This window comes from Ceratina calcarata, unplaced genomic scaffold (genome assembly GCF_001652005.2).
Source record: "Ceratina calcarata isolate Rehan_Ccalc_2016 unplaced genomic scaffold, ASM165200v1 scaffold379.2, whole genome shotgun sequence".
NCBI lineage: Eukaryota > Metazoa > Arthropoda > Insecta > Hymenoptera > Apidae > Ceratina > Ceratina calcarata.
This window is the reverse complement of record NW_017161115.1, coordinates 7,337-15,154: the sequence shown is the minus strand read 5'-3', so window position 1 is coordinate 15,154 and position 7,818 is coordinate 7,337. Positions and strand designations below refer to the sequence as shown.

Genomic DNA, 7,818 nt, shown 5'->3' with positions numbered 1-7,818 from the left:
GTATCTGGGCTCTGGGCAAATTTGAACATCTTAAAGAAGACACGGTTGTGGCAATTGATTATGTCAATCATATTGATTATCCGGTAGCGCAAATATTATTGAAAATCGCAAGGAAGCCCGCCGCGGAACGGGACAACAAAATACTAAATTGAGAAGATTAATAGCAATCACCACGTAGGTCGGGTTACACCATTGTTTGACCGACGTCCCTCCTGAACTTCGAAACTGGGTTGCATAACGCGAGCCCTGGTCCTGGAGCTAAAGTTTCATCGCGGAATCATCGCGAAAGAAAGCCGGCCAACGACGGGATGCTGGAATTAATTGCATCGCGGCTGTCTATCCCCGTTAATTCGCGCCCCGTTAATTCAAGGACGCCCGAGCGTTGTGTCGGCCGGAAGGCGTCGCGGAAATTCATCTGCCGGAGATTATCCAGCAGGTTGAAATGGTCGATTTCTTGAGAGAAAAGCTCGTTTAGACAAGCTGAAATTCAGTTTCAAATGACAGTTGAAATTCGTTCTTCCTGACGTAGATAGTATCTCATTTACTAACTACTATAGTGCTGCTCTGCTGACACAATAGAATGTCTGTATTTATTTTTTTATTTACGAGTTTAAAGACCAATTGATAATCAATATAAAGTGAAAATTTAATATAAAAAATGTAAAAACGAAAACTGGGAGTGATATAATATTATTGTCGGAGATGAGAGTGAATCAAGAATAATTAATTTGGAGGAAAGACTAAACTAAGGAAGACTAAGAGTAAGGAAAGACTAATTAAGAAAAATACTTCTAACTGTCATTGAAATGTCATTAATGAAGATATTAAACAGAAGGAGTCCAATACAAAAGCCCTGAGGGATTATCGGAAAACTGATTTGCCAGATGTTTAATTAATCAAGATTAGGGTATCATTATTTTAAATTACTGCGCCATTAACGTTGAACGTTCGTTCCTTTTTTTTATTCTACTTACACAGATAATTAAACGGAGTTCACGCGAGTGGAAAACCGGTAGTCGATCAAGGAAAACGCGAGACGCGTGTTGTTTGACTAATTAACGAGCCACGCTGGAAAATCAACAGGGTTTTGCGCAAAACCCGAGCGCGCTTAATAAAGTTTTAATCATGTTGCTTGTTAGCTGCCGTTACTTTCGCTCCAGCCTGACACTTTTGTCTCACAGTTATTCACTGTTATCGATTATGAAAGACGCGGTAGTGGTTCTTCCAAGAACTGTGTGACAATTACAAATTATTATTGTCTCAACAATTATAAACATTGATCACACGTCCCATGCGATTAGCTACAATTGACACTAAGTTTATGTAATCGTTTGCAAGCTGACACGGATACGTCGCAGACGATCGTAAATTAATCGCCGCACGATCGATCGGTTTTAAAGTAAGTTCAAACAGTTTGTTAGTTAGTCGAGTTCGCGTTAAATGGTTTGGCATCTGCCCGGAAGCGACGTGAATTTTATGTCCGTCACGCGCGCGCATTTATGTTATTGCATTAATCGGCGTGACGCAAATCGCATAAACGCTGACACGATTTCAGAGGATTGTCAATCAAGTTATAAGTCGAGTCTCGAGGATTATAAAGAGAGGAGAAATTTTCATCCCCTAATCGATCGCCGACGATTCCTCTTTTGTCATGGTTTTTATACGCATCGTAGGAAGACGGGGATCGCCGGGGATGAAAGGACGATTCCGGGAACGGGGATTGCGAGAAATCAACCCCGGGGTCGGTTCGAAGTTTGTTCTGCACACAATCGTTCTCGCATGGTTACGTGGAAAACGTTCATTCAGTAAAAGCAGTTTGCTCCCGGCTTTACATGCGCCAATAAAACGACCTGTACACACAATACACTGTTTCGTTTGAATTCCCGTTCGTTTTTTCAATGTTCTATCCTCGTAGAATCCAATTTTTCTTACGCCACGTGTAATTTTTGTAAAAGTGCTCGACTTCACAAGATGAAACGTACTCATATTTACAATGGTTTTCAATGGTTTAAAGAACTTCCACGAATCTGAATTTCTTCTTTCTAAACGCTAAAACGTTTCTTGCCTCTCGACATTCAAGCACCTCTCCACCTCTTTATTTTACTTCGTAACAGAAGTGTTTCTTCGCTTTTACTATCTATTTCAAAACTTTAAAAACCAAAATTTGTACAGGTTTAATTATTGAAACAGTAAAAGAAAGTCTTTTTCCATTATTGTTTTATACATACAATTATAATATAAAGTTACTTAATTTACACATTTCGTGTATATTTTCAATTAAGTTTAAGGAACTCTGACGACTCTGAATTTCCTCTTCTCAAACGCAAAGACGTTTCTTGCCTGTCGACATTTAAACACCCTTTTACACCTTTATTTTATTTCGCAACAGAACTATTTCTTCGCTCTTAATATCTGTTTCAAAGCTCGTTTATGACGTTTATGATGGTTATTACGCAAAGTCTGAAAGATTAAAGCACCAACGCTTGCCAACAAAGTTTTCAAGTACTTCTGATTTACGCCTGCATAGTTGAGATCTCTCGCTTTGCGTCTGCACGGTCGGCCGAATTTATTATCACGGTTCTTTCGGGTAATTTCGTATTTATGAAGCTTCACGCCTTATTTACAGCTTCTTCTTTTAACGGGACCTACTACGGCGGCTGTTTGAATGCTCCGACTTGAAGCGTTGTCAAGGGGCGACGCGCTCCCTCGTGAAGTAGGCTAATGGGAAGTTTCGAGCGTGGGTCGTCTTCAAAACTTTTCGCGTAGGCGCAAGCAGCTTTGCAATTTCTGGAACATCGACCGCGGAAATCCGAAATTATAAACACGTTTGACGGAAACATTTATTCCTAATAGAAATTATTTTTTCAATTTAAAATGTACGAATTTATAAGAATAACTTCGCTATCAACTGAACATAAAAATCAATGTAAATAAAGTTGCTAGTTTTTGTGATAAAACGTGCTTTCGAAGAAAATTCTTGTTGCTATCAGCTTATTCTATTTCTTTTTCTGATTGGCGCTGAAAACTTGGCAGATTTTATTACAGCCGTACGGTGATCCTCTTTAATTGCATCCGCCGTGAGACGATCCTCGAAAAGCAATTTCGAGTGAACCGGAGACCGGATTTATTGCGGGAGGAATTCACAGTAAACACCCGACGGCGTTTCTCTTAATTCTACCCCTGCTCCCTGTACTCCCCTTTCTTCACTACGTCGCTCGCATTTTTTCGCTCGCGTTCATTCAACACTGTAATGGTCCCGTTTTCATCGAGAATGTTACTAACAATAATTTCATAATAAAATGCTTGAGGATTAAGAAACGTTGACCATATGTACTCTTTATTGAGTATATTTATAATTAAAATGCATGTCCTGTAAGTGGGAAGCATTGAGATCAAGACCGGTATTTTACTTTGATTCACATTTATTTCCTGAACCGTCAGAGGATTTACCAAGCTCGGCCGCACGCGACAGGAAAGATTGTTCATTATCATCATGTTATTAAAACTGCACCATCCACGCGCCGTGAATCACTTGACGTCCCGGCTTGATTCGTAGCCTTGATAACGCGAATGAATTATTTATAGGATATCTGAATTCATTTGAGTGACGAACAGCACAAGATCAGTAAAGGAAATCTGTGGGTATCGACGGAAAGATGATATCGTTTTCTGTCGTTTAAAATTCTACGAAATTGCACCGGTGCGATTGTTTTTTTTATTTCATGACTACCTTTACGTGACTCTGCAGTCTGCGAAGTTTATGCGGAGTTTATAGAAATATCGTGTTGGCTATGAATATTGAGAATGTTTGCCATGTTCTTACGGATGTATAGACAATATACTTATGCGCTTTTGAATTTGTTATTACACATTCTTATTACTATTGCAAAGCTACCTGTAAAATTTTTAATTAATTCATGGATTTTCTGAAAAATTATAGTTACTTAAAATTGGCATGTATTCTTATGGTAATCACTTTTCTCGTAGATAATAGGAGTACCTACAACTTTTATTTGAAGCATTTTTCGAAATTTTGACAAAAAAAAAATTTTTCATTTTTCCGAGATTTTTCNAAACCATGAACGTTTTATTCTGCATACAAATCTACAGTCTCATGATATGCAATAGATTTCCTTTATTTTAGTGAAAGAAGAATTTTTTGTTCAGCTTTGCTGGCTAATTGATTGCTTGCTGAGAAATGGTTAAGAGCGCGTTAATTGCCTTGGATTTCGCAGCAGCATTTTTCGCTTTTTATTTTACTCAATCTTTTCTACGAAACATCTCGTCCTCAAAAATGCTTCACCTTTTCCGATAATTAAAAGTAATGATTTTCCGAACGATATCTATCGGTCAGACAAAACTTCGCTAACGAAAGAGATAATGTAAAATGCAAATGCGTGTTCGCGATTATTGCGATAATCATCAATGATTATTAATTGAATGAAAACTTCGTTTCAACGATCGTCATTGCCTCTGCGATTGTGATCTATGTATGTTTCATGCTGAAATTTTTTCCCGCTGCGTTTGAAACCGATATTTTTTTCACCTTCTTTCATAATACAATGCCGATCGGGCCCGGTCAAGCGTGACCAAATCGACACTTCCAAGGATACCATAGACGTTCGGAGCGCATAGCAGCGTGGACGATTGAATGACGGGTACCGGAAACCGTGGAGAACGGTCCCGGGGAAGTTTCCCGATAGTGGGAGTTACCCCGGATATCGTCGTGCTCCGCAGAAAAATCTGATCCTGCGATTATTAATCGCAGATCGAGAAACGGATCTAGAAATTCGTTCCGACGTATCAAACTGATTATGAATTTCTCAGAAGGTTGAAATTTCTCACGACTGAATATATGTATAGAAAAAAGAACGGGTCTTAAGCAACGTCCTCGCAGCTAAGAAAAGAAAATCGACGATTGAGTAATAACGCGGAATTTTGTCATTCGGAATCTATAAAAAACAATGACGAAAGCTTTGGAAATGTTTAATCATCGAAACAATCAAGGGAAGTTGTTTGCATTATTGTTCCATAAGGGAATGTGTAACACCTGTTAACGATTAGCATTGTCCCGTAAACGGAAGCGTATTTTTAGATACATTCAAGCACACATTCGAAGGTGAATGGCTGCCTGATCAGTTAACTGCCCGCGCCGTGATTGTAAAAATATACGCAATTTAGATAAAAGATAATTCTTGTTCCTTGAAACTAGCTAGTGTTACATTGTAAAAATTGAATAAGAATCTGCTATCAGGCTTGACTTTATCACCAGGCGGTTCATAAGTAATTAATTAATATTTAGATTAGGAATTTTATGCCTTTATATTAAATATTAGATATTAAAATTATCTATTTATACATTAAAATTATTAAATTTATAACAGATATTAAAATAAAAACATGAGATATACATAAAAGAATAAAATTGCATAAAGTATCAAAGAAGCATCAGTATGAAGTCTCAACTATGTACAAGATTAAAGGACATAGTTACTAAATCTCACTCCTTAAACTGTTACTCTAAACTTTCATCAAGTATAAAAACCCGCAGTCTTCTTATAACGAGAAACGTTGAATTTGAAGTAACATTAAAATGCAATAAGATTACATAGTACAAGCGTTTTCCCAAGAGGGGAGGAGCGTACGTATTAAATTCTGATTAAAAGGCCACTCGCCAAGGCTCCATCGTCGAAAAGGTGGTTGCGTATCAAAGGATAGCTCGGCAAAAAGCACGATGCTTGCTCCTGGTAAAGCGAGATCATTTTTTACCGCGTACAGAGCCTCTTCATCAAGGCTATTAACGTCCCTGTGTGACTATGAATCGATTCAGGAAGAGGGTATCCTCGGCTTTCTGGTAACGAATCAGAAAAAATATACTCGCCTAATCGACTTTGAGAACTGGATTTTTAATTGCCAAAGCCAAGTATCTTGTAATTGAATAAATGAATCGTCAAACATGGTATCTTTTAATAACATTGTCAAAGTGAATAATTTATAAGCGGCAAGGCGGAATGATTGAGGAGCAGTTTTTTTCACGTTTTTGAAGCGGAAACGTATTCGCAATTGAAGTAATCAATATTGACCGATTCTATTTACTCAATGACGAATAGTAGTGCGTGGCATGCTCATAATTTTTATGTACACTCGCTTCAAGGAAAAATCCCGGAATACGTGGACACGCCGGAACGTTGGTTAATCAAAAATAAGAAATAACTGCTGAAATACTCTTAAAAAGACTCAATCGTAGATAATATACACGTGCTGCTAAACTCCTGATATGAATCAGCATAAGTACTATTTTAATATTGATTAAACGTATAACTCTAAACGTTATCGTGCTCAACATATTTTTTATCAGCATCAGATAATTAACTGAGTACCTGATTTAGATAAATTGTGAAAAGTTAAGTAAAGATATTTATATTTACGATAACCATCTGCTCTGTATTTCTGGGGACAGTTCTGTATTTCAGCAATCTGTCCCCAAAATGTTTTGTAAGAAATACGAGACGTACAAATTTTCTATATATTTTTTAGCCCCATATTTGCATATTACCTATATGTAAATTATATAGCATCAAACGAGATAAAAATAGGTATTTTGTAACTAATTTTCTAATTTCTCCTTTTAATAATAAATTGGAATAATCGGATATTTGTACAAAATGCTCGTTTTTGCCTTTTGAACACGACGAATAACGACGAAAACGAACCACCCTGTATAACAAAAAGAAGAACTCTAGTTTGTGAAAAAAATGGAATTAACTTCTAATAACAGTAGATAAATTTTGAATAGCATTCGATGTATGTGTAATCACATTCGCTAACTCGGAGCTAACAATCCCGTCCTAACTTATCCAGTTATATGTTAAATGAACTTTCATTTTGAAACCGTACCTACGTCACACATCGTCATCAGAGTTTTCCTGCAGTGCCCACTTTCCATCGGCTGCTCTTTTTTAATCGCAGGTCCATTCGGGATTGTGCGCAATCCCGATTTACGTCACGAGAGAAGGGTGAATGACGTGCCGAAGTTTCTCTACCGACGAGGAAAACCGAGTGCATTGTCCCACTTTTGTCCGGCTTCTACTTCTACCATTTCGTTTTATCTCCTCGCGTCACTATTTTACGAGAAATATTTTATAATACCTTACTGGATTTATCTTATCTAAGGAGTTTCCATGTGAGAAAATTCAAGATTTGGTAAAATGGGCGTCTGGTTGTTACGATATAATTATAACGATTAAAAGGCAGGAATGGAAACAATTACTCCCACGTACTAACAAAAGTTACGACGTTTCTCGGAAACGGAACTTTCCTCGCGTCGGACGGAATTCTCTGTAATGAAACTCGTTTGCTACGGTCCGCGTTTACCTACCTTATTTTTACACGTAACGTATGTTTAAATATGTGATGCCTGCTTAAATACGTAGTTGATGATTGCGCTCGTAACTCTGAATAATCGTCAGCGCGCGTTTCGAGACCTGTTCCATCCGATTCGTCCGATGACATTTAAATGAGACTCGATGCACGCCGGTAAATTACTTGCGACTATCAACGCGATCACGCGGAAAAGATACGCAAATCAGCATGTGCGCACCGCTGTTGCTGATTACTGGACGGTGAATAGAAAAATCAACTATGCTTACAGGAAAATTGTATGCAAAAAATTGCGTTGGAGGAATGAACATTATTTTGAATGGCACGTGCTTACGTGCGATGGTATCGATTTTAGCTTAGTGTCACACGTAGCGTTACTTTGACAAACACTGATAAGCTTTTCGGTTTTTCTTTCTAAGAAAAAGAGATACAGCGAAG

At 37.8% G+C, this 7,818-nt stretch overlaps 1 protein-coding gene and 1 long non-coding RNA gene across 2 annotated transcripts in view; one reads left to right on the top strand and one right to left on the bottom strand.

The window, feature by feature from the left end:
• LOC113464462 (carcinine transporter-like) overlaps positions 1-7,818 on the top strand; it is a 15,929-nt gene that overhangs the window by 788 nt on the left and 7,323 nt on the right. The gene's annotated exons all lie outside the window — the stretch shown is intronic.
• LOC113464463 (uncharacterized) lies at positions 2,309-7,587 on the bottom strand. Its single transcript, XR_003389320.1, has 3 exons — positions 7,379-7,587; positions 6,898-7,121; positions 2,309-2,787 (listed from the first exon to the last, which is right to left on the bottom strand). It is a non-coding gene; the product is annotated as an uncharacterized LOC113464463 (long non-coding RNA).